This window comes from Manacus vitellinus, unplaced genomic scaffold (genome assembly GCF_001715985.3).
Source record: "Manacus vitellinus isolate BGI_N305 unplaced genomic scaffold, ASM171598v3 scaffold_53_pilon, whole genome shotgun sequence".
NCBI lineage: Eukaryota > Metazoa > Chordata > Aves > Passeriformes > Pipridae > Manacus > Manacus vitellinus.
In genome coordinates, this window is record NW_021940637.1 from 1,627,957 (window position 1) to 1,643,882 (window position 15,926).

Below are 15,926 nucleotides of genomic sequence, written 5' to 3' on the forward strand. Positions count from 1 at the left end.
CTCTGGTTCCCTGTAGCCCCTTCACACACTGGAAGGAGCTGTGAGGTCTGCACACAACCTTCTCTTTTCCAGCTGAACAGCCCCAGCTCTCCCAGCCCGTTGCTGTGGGGGAGATGCTCCCCGCTCTCTTACCAACCTCCTCCTGCTCAGATGGCAAAGGATGGCCCCTGAGGAATAAACAATTGTCAGCAAACCTCCCCCAGGGCAGGGGGTGAAAAGTGCCCATGAGCTGGTTCCTAGAGCAGGGCAGGAACATCCATCACCGTGGCCCACACCGGGAGTGGGAAGGCGTGTGCTCAGCACTGTCCCACAGTGGGGCCTGACCTGGCTCTGCTCTGTCTCTCATACTGGATTTCTTTGGGAGGTTTTTTTCCTTTCCATATCTTTCTTTTTTTTTCCTTCCTCTCAAGTAATCTCTTTTTCTTAGCTGGATGATGGAATTTTATTTTTGTCTTGATCTTTAGTGCAGCGGTGGCAGAACACGAGGCCACGCTCCCAGTGGTGAGCAAGTCAAGCAGCAGTAGTTTCTCCAGGCTATAACACATAGATAATATCTGGGGTTTAGACACTAATGCAGCCAGAACTCACCACCAGTCTCAGGCAGCAAAGATTACCTGCAGGATGTCTGTATCTCAGCCTCTAATTGACCCACTTTTTGCCTGCATTTGTTTTGCCCTAAACTGCCATTGCCTTCCTGAACAGTCACAGAGGGACTTGACACACTGATTGAAACAGTTATACTCAAAATTGCATGAGAAACCCTAATTCCAGCCTCCTTTCCACTGTTTTAGATTGCAAATGATGTCTGGCCTGTCTCTGAGAGACTGCAGGCAGAGGGAACAGGGTGGGTGGGGATGTGGTGGAGAATGTGGCCCAGATGTGTCCAGAGGGGCTCCCCAAAATGCATGTTCACCATGCCCAAAGCTGTCTGTCTGACCAGATTGCTCATGTTTAGGGGTTTGTGCCCTTCTTACATACCAGATGGATTCTTGGAAAGCAAATCTCATATATATTTCGTGTATATTCCATATATATTCCACATATAGTTATATATATAAATATTCCAAATTCCTTATATTTTTTACATGTATTACAAAATGTTTGGCTTTTAATTTATACCAAAAATTTTCTTTGTGTTTGCTTATTAGCACTTGAGCTACTGCATTTTTCTGCCTACTAGCTTTTTGTGTGATTTTTGTGGGATTCCATGAAGTCCTTTAAGGTGTTGTGTAACTGTCTAGGAAGAAAGATGTCTTTGCAGTCTCCAGAATGTATTCCCTGTTTCTCAGCTGGCATCCAACATCCTGCAATAAGTCAAATCCAAGGGAGAGCTTATCCAGAAGAAAATGGAGCTGGGTGCTGCTGGTTTGTAATTAGAGCTGACAGAAACAGGCTAAGCAGAGTCTTAGTGGAGAAGGGAATGTGAATAGAGGGAATTACTTTGTGCTCCTTGTGCAAGAGGCAGTCACTCCACGGGGAGAATTTCAGTTTCACCACATTTCAGACACAGACAGGGGTTTTGCTGTGGAAAAAGCTGAGCTAAATATTGCTCTCAGGTGTGTGTTCCATGGCAGAGAGAACCCAGTGCAACGCAATACACTCCCCTAATTGTGCCCTTCTTTTGTCTTCCTCCCTTTTTCCTGTGAAGATGGATGGAGGGCAGCAGCAGGAAGAACCAGAGAGCACCCACGCCACACATTCCCCTGCAGGAGAAGCAGGTTGATCCAGGAGTTTGAAGTAGAGCCCTTTGAATAAATCACTTCTAATCCTGGCTTCCATATGACTGCTGTATTTAAAGCTCAGATGCAGTAAATCTTACACAGTTCTTGCCAGGCAGTGAGAGATCTTCAGAGGAGGAGAGTAAAAATCCTTACACATCTATAGATGGAACAAAATAACATAGCAACCTACATTTTTATTCCACTTGAATGAATTTGTGAGAACAAGGAAGAAAACTTGGGAAACATCTTTAGAATATTTACTTTAAAAATTTAGGTCAGTCCAATCAATTGAGTCCACAAGTGAATGTACAGAGGGGGGGGGTGAGACTAATCTGTGCACAGACTATGTCAAAATTGAGGCTACTTGGGGCAGCTGATTGAAAAGGTCACAACGACATTTTGGCATCAGCACATTTCAGTAACAAACTGAAAAAAGGGCTTGTAAAGTTCGGGTTGAGCAATTTGTAAGAAAAAAAAAATCAAATGGTCATATTCCCCTATTTCTTGTGCCACAGCAGCAAAGCCACAGGAGTCAGGTGAGCTGTAAACTGAGAATATGGCAGGCTGGATATTTCACTAATAACATGACTGAATATTTACTTTTGGCTCCACATGGTTTGAGATACAATCTTTGCTTAAGTAAATGTATTTTTTTTTTTTGTAGTGCAGGATCCCCAGTGCCACCATGCCATCTTCAAGAATATGAATGTAAGCTTTGCTTTTTATTGGATATTGCTTATACTCACCACAAAAAATCCCTAATATCAAAATAAGTAGATTCATAACTGCCAGAGGGAAAAGCACTTCTTCTTGGCATGAGTCTGTGCTGTGTGAGCCAGTGTCACAAAAGACACTGAAAGTCAAGCTCCTTACCCATGCTAAGGCCCAACTAAGAAATGATACTCCCTGGATTTCTCATCCCTGGGATACTCATTAACTCTGACCAGTGTTTGTTACTTGATTCACTGATAACAATTCAAGTTGCTGTCATAGTTTTTCCTCTAAAATGCTGGCACCCAGGAAATCAAAAATTTAGTTTTAGTCTCTTACAAGAGCTGCCCTTTAGATGGATGCACACAACTCTGAACCCCCTCTAAAAGTCCTTGCCAAGCATTGAGGAGACTCTCAGTGAGCCAGATGATAATGCTGTTCTGTAAATATCTACACATAGCACCTGAACTGTTCTAAAGCTCAGGTTGGGTATATGGAGAGCCCCAAGTGTCATGGAAGTAGCTTTTCTAAAATTATTTCTTGGCCACGTTTTGTTCTCCAGATGAAGGAAAGAGGTGTTTAAGATGTTTTAAGATGTTTTACTTGTGAAAGGAGGGCTAATATACAGTATCCTTCAGGAACTGTGTTTGGGAGAACAGCCTTGCTGTGAAAAGTTTATTAGGACCAAAAGGGAAATCCAGTGAACAGCCTTTACTTCCAAATACATCTGATAAAGGAATGAGGTGGTGAACTCTTGCTATTCTGAAACCAGGCACCTACTTTCAGGTTGCAGCACCGTTGTGCCTCCTGTGTCATTAGGGAGCTTGAAAAATTGCCCTTTCTAGTTACTCAGCAGAGTCTGAGTGTGTGCAAAGCCTCCTGCCCGAGATGTCAGGAAGAAGAAGGACTCTGTTATGCTGATGGCAGACGAGCTGAACTCTGAGCTGTGAGCACGAGGGCTTCGTTTCAGGAAATGCAACAACCAACTGGGGAACCTCCAGCTACACTGTCCAGGGCTTAGGGCAGCCTGGGAAGTATCAGGCTTAACAGCCCTGGAGATGACATCTGTTTTGGTTCAGGCTGTGGTTGTTACTGACATGCTTGTTTTAAATGGATGGCATCTGTTGCCTCCTTCCCTTAACGCTGCTGGAAATGGAGAGGGGAGGCAAGTTCGGCTTTCTTATCTCGGGATTTTTTGTGAGCTCAGGCTCTGCTGGCTGAGCTTCCACTCCTAAAACCCTTGGGAACAAGTGTTTTCCCTCTCAGGGAGGTAGTGCTTACCTGCCATCTGCTCTGGGGAGCCCAATTGCTCGCTTTCCTCACTCACTGCAGGAGAATGTTCCATTTGGCAAGCGCCACCACGGGCACTTCCCACATCTGCAGGGGGAAAGAGAGGGGGTGGAGTGCTGGGCACTGCTGTTGGGTGCATCCCAAAGACCCAGAGCTCCAGCCCTGCAGAGAGAGATGGCAAGCATGGAACATATTGCATATATCCACAAGAAAGAAATTTGGGGAATTTAGTGAAACAGTTGGCAAGAATGATCATGAAGTCACACCCTTCAGCACCAGGCACTGCAATTCCCTAGTGCCTCTGGATGGTATTAAAGCTCTTTTTAACTGCTGGTTGCTATTAAATGCTTCTAATATGATGACAGCTCATCCACACCTGACAGTCTTCAGTCATCCATGGAAACCTCCACAGCAGGACAAGCCACAAGGATGTGTTTTTTTCTGGTGAGTTGGGATGTGGCTCACAGCAAGTTCTGCTTTCAGCTCAGTCACTGTGCCCCAAAGGACAGAGAGAGGTTGGGAGTGTGCTCAGGACTTCTTAATATATTGCACTGTGTGAGGCTTTCAGCAAGATAAATTCCAACCTCTGAAGCAAATGACCATATCCATCCTTCCTAAAATCTGGGAACGGTCTGAGCTACGAACGCCAGATCATCTGTCTTAGAAAATGGTCCTCAAGTCAGGACTAGGTAAGAGTCCCACAGAGCTGAGTGTTCAGGAGAACCCAAGAGGCCAACTGGGCAAGAAGTCAGCTGTGGGAACAGACAAGTCCAGTCTTTCTGTCTAAATCCTGTCCAACACACTTGTTCTGAAGGGGGGAGTCCCCCAGCTCTACCTTCAATCTGTATCCTAAGGTAGGAGGGTGCCCAAGCAAACCAGTGTGCCCCACCCCTGGCCCGTGGCTGTGAGGGGCACTTTTGCTGCCACCTCACCCCTGCAGGTCTCTCCACAAAAAAGGGCTGTGCTGCCTTCCTGGGGGCAGGCAGGGAAGCAGGCAAGGTCTCTTTTCTGGCACTTCTTCCACTACTTGGATTAGATTTTCCCTTCCCAGCTATTGTAGCTCACAGGAGGCTGGATCGAGCGGCTCCTGCAGATGGCATCTGCATCCTAGGGATGGAGTGAAATCTAGGCTGGAGCAAGGCAGTGCCTGAGAGAGAAATCAAAGGAGCTCAGATGCTCAGAACCCTCCTTCTGTCACTCTGCTGCTGAGCATCCCACTGGCATCTCCCAGCAGCAGCTCTTTGGCAGAAGAGGAGCAGGTCCAGTCCTGCTGTCCTGGCTTCTTCTGCACAGGCACTCTCAGCTATTTGCTTTTAAATGTACACCCTCTGTTGCTCACTTCCCAGTGCAGTCAGAGACCTGAGTTTTCCAGCCCCTCTTCATTCCAACCTTGCTACCAAAGATTTCTGCACACGCAGCAGAGGCAGAAACAATTGTTATTGCTGGTTGTACCATCCTCAGCATCTCAAAGTCTCCCCTCCACATGGCCTGTCCAGGGAAATAGCTGTGCTTCTGCCTCTGCTGAGCAGCCCCACAGCAGATGGGGGTCAGCTGGCTACAGCAGAGCTCCCCTTGTCCATCTCTGAGGAAGAGCCAGTTGGAGCTTTCCAGCCCTGGTGCCCAAGGCCAGCGTGGAGGGAAGAGCAGAGCAGGATAACCTGACATCCCCCACACTCACAGCCTCACTTGTTTGTGTGGGCAATTCCATTTGGGAACCCCCCACCACGCCCCACTCCTCAGATCTGTGCTGAAGGCTGGTGCTGGGAAGTGCAGGGAGGATGCAGGGATGGACACTGCTGGGTCTCAGGCAAACACACAGGGAAGGAGGAGGAAGCAGAAGAGCAAGTCTTGGAGCGAAGCTGAGCAGGAGGATGCAGCTTCCAGAAGAAGGACAGCAACAGCAGGAAGTGGCATTTGCTGGAAGCATTTTTAAAGCCAGTTGGGGAACAGCTGTGCTGATTTTAATCCAACTGGACTGAAGTGCCTCCAGAAGAGCCCAAAAGCCCTTTGATACCCACCGCCCAGGCAATAAAATGTTAATCACAGCTGAAAGTCTTTGTTCTCTCAGGGCAGTATTTTTCTCTTTAGCAGTAATGCACTGCTGCCTCCAGCCCCAGACCCTGGTGTAACACAGACTGTGCATGTGTGACAGAGGCTGCTCCTGCTGCAGCAGCTCGAGCAGCTGAGAGCTGCAGGAGGCTCAGGGCACCAGTGACCACCAGGAGCAGTGGCACTGCCCTCCTGCTGCCACAGCACTGCCCTGTGTGTCACACACAGCTCAGCACAGGCTGGTTTTCTGGATGGTATTGTGTCCCTGGGGATTTTTACAAATGTGTTGAAGTCTAAGAGAGCTGTCAGGGTAAGTTTAAAAAGGAACAGGCTGAGGTTTCAAGGGCAGGTGTGAGATAAATTCTGAAAAGCATATGAGATGCTGAATCAGTAGAGGAGAGGCCTTGGAAGGGCTACAAGATCATTTCTAACCTGTCCTGGTGAAGTCAGCAGTCCTCCCCCAGGGAGGTCACAGACTCCTGTCATGTATCTACGGTCTCCTTGGAGAACAGATTAAACCTTATTAATACAGGCTGCCAGCTGTTCTTCCAGCAGGGATCTGTAAGTACAGCCCTGCCAAGACTGCGTGTCCCCTACACCTACAGCCTCGTTCTTAACAGACCTTGGTGACAACTCCACATTTTCTGTACATGGAACAGGCCTGCCCTGTTGCTCAGGGTTCACGAGGGCTCAGGCAGTGCCTGTGTTATCATCCAGGAATGCTGTGAGGAGTTTGACAGAAAAGAACCAGGCTTTCTACTCCCCCAGCTGTTTCACCCCATCCTTGAATCCTCTCTGTTCCCTCTCTGGCTCAAAATATGCCTTTTCTATTTAGTTTCATTTAAATTATGTCCCCAATTTTCTTAAAAGTCAGAGGAAGTAACACAAAAAGACACTCCAGCCTTGCTGCATTATCTGGAAAGTGATAAGGTGACAAGTATTCTGGTTTAGAAGTGCATATAGTTTAGATTTCTTTCTCTCAGGTCTTTTTGTCAATTCCAGGGACGAGGAGAATCTCCAGGCTGCCAAAAAGCTCTTCCCACAAGCAGGCATCTTCCACATCATTTGCCTGAAGCTCATGGCATCATCTAAAACAGGAAGAAGATCTTGGAACCAGCTTTTGCATGTCTCTGGCAATACTGTGGAGTGCCAAAATTACTGGGGTATTTTCTATAAGTGGGTGCTTTTTCAGTAGAGATCCTACCTTAAACCTACTGCCTTTTCACGGCTGATGATCCATCACAGACAGGAGAGGTTTGGAGCCTCACTGATGTCTCTTGACAAAAAGAAGTGTATTTCTGAAAACATTCTGACTGTTTTCTACTTGCTGCTGTTTGCTGAGACATCTCATTCTGGAGAGGGCGCTAGAGATGCTGCTCCAACTACCAGCAAGTAGAGAGGCCATAACATACTTCCAATATGCATCAGGACTGTTCATGTTTTCATGATCTCAGTGATGATTTGCTGCCTCAGACTCATTTGTACACATCCCCTAGACATTTTAAATAACCCTTCATCCTTCTAGTTTCTGTCTGTTTCTGCCTCCTACTGCATTAATGGGCTCCATTATGCTATTGCCTTTGCTGCCATCGGAATCTGAAGCTGAGGTGAATTCTAGGCATAGCTTGTTTCCATTATTATCTTTATTTTGAAGGCATCATTTGTCTTCATTATCTGCAGCTGCATCCTGAAGGATTTTGAAAAGGTGCATGCAATATTTTCCTCTTATGAGAGCTTGGGTTTTATGCAGGGCTTTCCCCCCTCCTCCTGCCTGTTAAAAAAAAGTTTCCGCTCCACTGCTGGCGTGACACAGAAAGTGTCTCACAGACAGGCTGGCTCTCAGAGAAGCAAGAATCCTAAAATCCAGCAGATCCCAGTCTAAACCCCACTCTTTCCCTGATGCATTATGAGTCAGTGTACCCTGATGGAGTTTCTTTCCCTCTGCAGTTTTCAGCATACTCCATCTTTTTAATTTCCTCTGTAGCTCTGCCTACAGCTGGTAAACTAATCACTGCCTGAGCACTGCACCTCAAAATATTTGTTTATGCTTAATGAGTCTGGCTGAATTTTCTGTTTCCCATCATCTGCCGGTCTTCTTAATCTCTATCAATGTTTGGTTCACGGTCCTGAGCTCCAAGAACAATTATTATATTCAGGGAAAGGAAGTGAGGCAGTAGAAAAAAACCCACAGCATGAGCTGTGAACACACTTTTAGCACAAAGAGAAGCAGGGATTTTTAGCAATAGCACAGGTAAGAGAGTTATGAGATCATTGTGTGGACTCACATAAATGTACAATTCCATTTCTTCCCACTAAAGGCTCTGCATGGCTACAGAGCTCTGTTCCCACAGAATATTTAACGTTGCAAACATCTGGCTGGGGCAGCTGTTGGACATAGGTAATTTCAGCTTCACTCCCCTTGCCTTCAGTCAATCCCTCCCGTAGCCTTTGTTGCTGTGACCTAGATTGTGAGCAAATGCTTTCTGATGGCATTTCAAAGGAAACTAATCTTGCACTCCAAGTGAATCATGGCTGGATTCATCTGTGCTCCATGCTCTGTGCATATGTAAGTTGATTTCTGCCTCCGTCTTTGAGCAGCAAATCCTTAATGATCTGTCACAGGCTCACCTGCAAGGCACAGCAGCCTGGAAGGAAGACTTCCAGAGCTTTTCTTTCTCCAAAAGCAAAGCTGCTGCTGGCTACAGGGACTAGAGATTTATTAATGCTGTTCAATGTTTTTCAAAGTTTTAATGTGCAAAGGAAGATAAAAGCCTTAATTAACAACTGCAAAAACATGCCATAAGACTGATAATGATGCTCCAGTAATTATCACACACCCTGGTTATACTGTGCTAACCAAATTCCCTATCCAATTGTGCTGCCTGAGTGGAGTAGCAGACAGTCAGTAAAACACCATGTGGAGAGCAAGATACCAGTATTAGTGTTTTCCTTGGAGTGAGGCATCCTCACAGCCTCTGGAGGATCAGTAATGAGACAGAGCAAAAGGAAAATACATGAAAGCAGCTACTCACAGAGGCCTTTCAAGTTGAAGGATGTGCTGTTAGATTTCTACATGAAAATGGTGACATGGAAGGGGCCCTTTGAGAATGATGTATCAATATTAGCACTGCTAAGTGAGTCAGGTACTTACATCATATGAGGCAACTTCTGCTTTGTTCATTTGTGTCTCCACACTGTTCTGCCCATTCCCTTCCTGCTAAAGGTGCTGAGGCACCTGCTGTTGCAAACCATAACCTTGTCCTTACTGTTTTCACACAGACAATGCAATTGTCCTGTTCATGCATCATTAAAGCCCTGATATTACACGGGGACAGTCTGATTTAGGCCTTGCTGGCACTATCACATGTACACACTCACTGCATGAGAGGGGCTGCCCCAGAGAAAGTGCCGGATGTACGGATTTGAAACATGCACTGTCACACTCTCAGGTGTGGAAGGGTCTGAAGTGTCCTCTCATAGACTAAGAGCAACAGAATAGAATAACACAACTCTCTTTCCAGCCCCCTCCCAGGACACCACTGGTTATCCCTGGTTATCCACAGGTTATCCCTGCACACACAGACCTGTTTCCCCACGTGAAGTGCTCCGTGCTGCCCACTGCAGCTAAGGTAGGGGTGCAAAGGGGTATGAGATCAGCTGCAGTAATTCCTGGCACTGAGGCCCAGGGCTGATGGGCTTCCTTCCAGGGACATCTGGTCATTAACCCCCACAGAATAAGGGCTTTCAGGTCCTTTCAGTCAGGACAATGGGCTATATGCTAGGAAAGCTAACTTCATGCAGCAGAGACTTAATCACACCTTTTGGGACTTTAAAAGCTGGTAGCTATTGATTGAGGCCAGGGTGATGAAGCGAGGTCACAGCTGCCTTCATCCTTCATATGGGGTCCATGGAGACCACACGTAGTAACATGCAGAGTTCCCTATTGATTCAAGTGGCTTGGCAATTAAAAAGCCCTGTTTTCATCCTTTCAGTCATTTACCTTTCACCAGATGAAGCCAAGAGGCCCCAGCCAGCTCCGATGGCTGCCCAGCCAAGCTGGATGCACTCAGCTGTAACTCCAGATAAAGCTGGGCACAGCTTCATGTCACACAATTGAGGGCTGCCCGAGACACCCCCCCAGCAGATGGGACAGTGTTTCCCAGGCACAGAGGGAGACCAAGAACCCAGTGAAGTGAAAACAATGTGGCTCTGGAGGAAGGCCTTGCTGTGGGGAGAGCTGAGAGGAGAGGCACTGAAGCAAGGCTGTGTGAATGATTTGTTTTCTGCGCTGCTCTAATCCTCCTCCTGTCCCTCCAGCTCACCACTGGAACACAAGAGATGACAACCTCCATGTGGATCATTTGAGCCCCATGGGGAAGGGAGTGTGTCTTTCTGCCCCTAGAAGTATTTCCCCAGGGCATTTACAAAGACTGAAGCTCTCTCTGTTCAGCAGGTAGCACGGTGGAGCTGGGGGCAGCAGAGGGGCTCAGTCCTCCTGGGCACTCCAGTAATACCACTGGTGAACAGCTATGGCAAAGGCACACTCTCAGCCCACAGTCAGCTCTGGGGCTTGAAGCACACATGGACTTCCCAGCGGGGAAGGGGATGTGTCTTTTCATAAATCACTTTGTTGCCTTAATAAAATAAAAGGCCATTTAATTTTCCTAGCCACAGTTTTATAAAACAATTGTCAGAAGTGCCCAGTTTATCATGGGCACGGATGATGAGACAGCAGAACAATGCAGCCAAGCTACAAAGATCTCCAGAAACAATAGAGGACTTTGCCATGTTTTATGGAGAAAACAACATCTCTGATGAAGGTTTCATGCAGGCTGGATGCCTCCTGGCTGTTCTTGCAACACTAAGCATGAGAAGACAGTAGTTATTATACCAACAGAAGACAAATTATGCCCTTTAAGTCATATGTACAAAGGGCACTGTTGCTATTTTTATAGTTAGAAATGCAGCTGGCACTTTGCAGATGAACTTTCAAAGAAACCCTTTACGGCCACACCAGTGGTTTCCCTCAGCAGCCTTGCACCAAGATCTCCCAGTCTGGAGTGTGTGTGTGTGTGTGTGTGCAGGGCCAGCACATGCCAGGTAGCCCTTGGGAAGGAGCCCTGTGGCTGCCAGGGGAGCAGCACTGAACTCAGGGGCCTTGACTGGGTGGGGTGAAGGAGCTGTGTGACACATCCTTTTGTGTAAGGACACTCCTGCATCTATTTTCAAGGGATAGAAGTGTGTCCCCCACAAACACTTTCTCTTTGAGTAAATCTTGGCTGCAATCCCTGACCATCCACCTTCCTGTCATTCCCTCCATTCCTAGACTCATCCAGAAAGCCACATCCTGACTGTTCAAGCAGGGGCAGAGGAGGAGCAAGAGCTGCTTCCTTGACCAAAGGCAAGTTGTTTTGGGGCTGCTGACTGGCACTGGCTCTGTGTGTTGCATCCTCTACCGTGTTGCTCCATGAGGGCTCACATCTGTGGGAGGCAAGGTCTTCTCACACCTTATGGCCATGGATAACCCTCCAAAGCAGCTCCTTCCTTCCATCTGGTGTGCAGCAGTACTGAACTCTGGACAGTGCAGAGACTCAGGGGACTCCACTGGGAACACGTGCCCAAACTACAGAGAGAAGACTTCATTTTAAAAAGCCCCTTTACATACATGTGGGTAACTGTGGGAGCATTATGATGCAGTTCCATAGGAATGAGCTCAGGATTGCTGCCCAGAGTGCAGGATAACAGAGGGATTACACCCCTCCAGGACTGGTAACTGGGAGGGAGATTCACACCGTTCCCAGCCAGTGAGCACCAGGATGTTTGGAGGTTCTCATCATTTCCTCGAGACTGATCTCATCTGTTTGTGACCATGTGAACTGTTCTCTTTACCAGGGGGGTGTTAGTGGGCTGCCATGGGATGCCTGTGCTGTGCCCAGCACAAAGAGTGGCGGCCCCCTGCTATCCCCAGGGCTGCTGCTGCCCTGCAGCCACCCAGCTGGGACAGCAACTGTGTCGCTGCTGAATCGGCTCCAAAAACCCACTGAGCCCCCGTCCTGCTTACAGAGAAATGGCTTTTAACTTCTCATCCCAATATCTTCAAGACACAAACTTTTTCTCCTCTGTTTCCTTCTGTATTTACTTTGTGTTATTAGATGATGAAATCTGGCTAATGGGCACCCTAATTATTGCAGCATCCAAATGACAGGCTTCGGGCAAAATTATAATTACTTATTCAAAAGTATTCATAAAATTAACATATCCTGAATAAATTAAGGCTTAATTTAACAGGCCACTGCACTTATTACAAGCATTTAGCACATGTAATTGTTTAAACTTAGAAGAGAGCAGCTTACTCTTTCACAAAATATCAGGGTCAGAAGTAGATGTAACCATAATTTGCTCTAACAAGAGCAAATGTCAAACGGTTTAGGGAGCTATACAGCAATTTGTTCAAATGCATGTAAGTTAAAAAGCATACAAAGAAGCTCTTCCCAGGCTTTTAATTACAGCAAAGTATTCCAACCCTTCCTAAAGTTTTGTTTCTTAGCCAAAATAAAGAAGAAGAAAAGTGGTAAGAAAAAGTTATAAATTCCCTTTCTATTCTCCTCCTCCCTGTCTTGGAACAGATTCAGGGCTTTATGCTGAGATCCTTCTATGGTTCCAAGTATTATATTTGAGATTTTTTTTTTAACTTTTATATACAATGCAGAGTGTTCCCCACTGACACATTAACACACAGAATGCTATCTGTGGTGAGAGGGGAAAGAGCTATTTGTGTTGGTGTGGAAAATCTCGTGTGCCACAGTGCCAATCCCCATGTAAAATCAAAACACTTTGGGAAAATGACAGAATGGGACATTTAACAGCACCGTTCACCCCACCTGAGGAGTGTGCAGTGTCCCCTCCTGTCACCAGAACTGTGTCAGCTGGACATCTCTCCCTGGGGCTCAGCCTGGTTTCCCAGGATTGGGGTGAGGTTTTTCAGCCATGCCATCTGTCTGTCCTTCAGTAGAAGGCAGAAGTGAATGACTTTTGAACAAACTGGGTCACTTCCTAATGAACTGGAAGAAAAGCAAGAGAGCACTGTGCTCATCTCCAGCCGTGCCTGCTGGAGCTGTGTGAAAACCAGGGGCTGTTTCACACACACACAAACACACACTGCACCTTTCCTGCCTCCCACTTCCCTTTCTTGAAAACATGATTTCATGTCCCTCCTGCTTGGGCCTCTGGCTGTGGGGTTAGGAGAAACACTGCAAGATGTCTCCCATCCCGAGTCCTGGAGAATATTCTCGGATATCTTTTCAGCAGGATGAAATATTGGTGATAAATCAGTGAATTAATTCATTCTCCTCTTACTTAAACAAAGCAAGGAAGAAAGCTCTGTCCCTGAAAATGGACCTTTTACAGCATCCTGACCATTCCCACAGCTGCCCTGGGACATGTTTTGAGGATTCTCTTTGTTGCTGCAGCAAAGTCAACAACAGCAACGTTTCTGTCCAACCTGTGCTAATGGAAGCATTACAGATCCTTCCCGTTTGCTCTTCCTGTTCATCCCAAAGTATTGGTACCAAGTTCATTAAAGGAACTACAGGATAAATCACACTTGAGAGAACATGATGCCGGTCAGGACCAGATGATTCCAATTTACTTCACTAAAATACTTCTGATTAAAACACATTGCTGGTGACGTGTCTGAAAAGGAACTTGGACTTCAAGCCCTGTAATAACTGCAATATGTTCTCAGTCTCTAGCCTTGCCACAGACTGCATAAGCTCAGTGTTAAAAACTCCTGCAAAAAGAGTTATTAGGTGCTTCCTTCAGAGACAGACTTTCTCACTGTAGTCATTGCTGATGTCCTGGCACATCCTAGAGGGGATCATGCAAATTAATATCAATATTTAGATGTTCCAGACTCACCACGCATCATTATGGCACAGTGTCAATTCTACATAAACTTCCACATATGGAACATTTTAGTAATCTCCCAACTGCAGCAAGAGAAATGGAAAGCAACAGCTTCAGCAATCAGCAACCCCTTAATAGCATCAGAATCTCAGCATTGACAGGGACTATATATTAGTGTTCAAAAGATTTGAGTAACTTTGGTAGCACTGCTTTCCATCAAGATTTTTTGTAGTCACTGATCTTTCTCCAGAGATGCTAAGATATTTTCTAGGTGTATTTTTTGCGTTTACATCGCAGGGTAGAATAGAAACTAAACACAAAAGCAAAGCAGACTTTTTGTTTCTTTCACAATGTACAGAATCCCTAAGTCCTTGATTCTCAAAGCTTTTGTGTTTCTCAGTTATGCTGTCTGTCTCAGCCGAGCCAAAGGTGCCAGAAATTCTCAGTGCATTTAAAAAAGTGACCAATCCCTCGGTCTCTTTGATGGGGGTAAAAAATTCCTGCCTTTTTTTGTGTGTGTGTGTGTGTGTGTGTAAAACACAAAGGTGAGGAAATGGGAGGGACTGGGGCACAAGCACACAGAGGTATTTCCAAGGCCTGGTCTGGAGGCAGACTGGCTGGATGTCTGTCAGCCTGCTAAAGGGATGTGCAGGCTCACAGGGGTCTCAGGGAAGAAGCTTAGGGACTGGATTCTGGTGGAGAGAGGCCCAGAGGACCTTTGCACTGACCCACTCTCGCTATTCCTATGTGCAGTTTCTGCAGGATCACTGCATTTCCAGTTGCACCTTTATCTCCTGGCAGCAGCAGCTCAGACACCAAAGCTTCAGCCCTTTGAAGACTTTCTGTGAACTCATCAGTCTTGTGATAAAATCAGTCCCCTGGCTCCACATGAACATCTTGTGAAGATTAACCCTGAGATACACATCTCCAGGGCTTCTCAGAGACCTGCACTTCAGGCAGTCACTCACACTGTCACAGCCATTCTGCTTGAGCAACCAAACTGCCTCTCTCAGCAGTGCTTTGTGAGGAGAGAGCAGTATCTAGGAGAAGACTGTGGTATTGTCTGCTGCAGAAACCATTTCAAGCCTCACCACATCCCTCTCTGGCTGCAGTGTGCGACCATCCAGCAAATTCCAACAGCAAATTGTGCTCAAGCTTGTAGAAGGGATCAGCTGCCACGTTCCTCTCTGTTTTGAGACCGCGGCAAAAGCGCTGTGTGGCCGCCACACTTCATGTCAGCAGAGCACCAGGCTGGCCCACTTCTGACATGGCAGTGTTCAGACAGCACGTATTTTAACAGGATTCAAAGACTCTCCACTCTGCAGCCATGTGGGATTTGGAGCTTCCTGTCATAAATCGCTCTCTTTGCACTCAGAGTGCCAGAAGTGATCACTTGAGCTGAAGCAGCAGTAGCTCTCTGGAGCATTCAGCAGCAGTGGGACAGCTCTGAGACACACAAAAGGAGCTGGTGGGACAGATCTGTGTGAACTGAACTGGTCAATGTAATATCACATTTCTAGCTGAGTTTTTTTTTTTTTTTTCATATTTTGAGTTTCCCACAGTGGATTATTTTGAATCTAACTTCACTGCCTGACCTGTTTACTGGTTAGGATGTTTATTTTTCCTGAAGAAAAACAATAAATGTTTTATGAAAGCAGCTTAAGAGTGAAGTATGAAAATGAAAATCAAAGGAAAATCCTAAATTGAACTCTTCTTGCCCTAGGGCAGAGAATATGGCCTCTGTATCTGAGTGTTCCACTCATGTGGGGAAGTTTTGCTGTTGTGAAATGCTGCATGTGTGCCAAGTAGCTGCAGATATCTGTATAACCCTTTCTTTGTCTCCTGGAGCAGTGAGTTATCAGTGTGGTCCCTGCAGTGCACAATCCCAAACCTGCAGGCACAGGAATTGGGAGTCAGCTGCCCAATCACAGCCACCTCAGTTGTGATGCCCTCAGGCTTTGTCCCTGCTCTCCTGCTGCCTCTCCAAAAAGAGGCCCAGCTCTCCTGCAGACCAGCTCTGTGCAGATCTCTTGGGCATACAGGACATCTAAACCAGCTGGAGACACCCATGTTTAGGTGTCTGAACACTCACTTGTACTGTGTCCATTGGACCATCAGGACTGTTCAGGCCACGGCACAACAAAGCCTTCAGGCTTCAAGGAGGAAGAACTCGCCTTCTTAGCTCACTGCATTCTGCTGCCCTTGTGTGGAGAAATGCTCTCAAACATAACCAGTGTGTAATAAACTCAC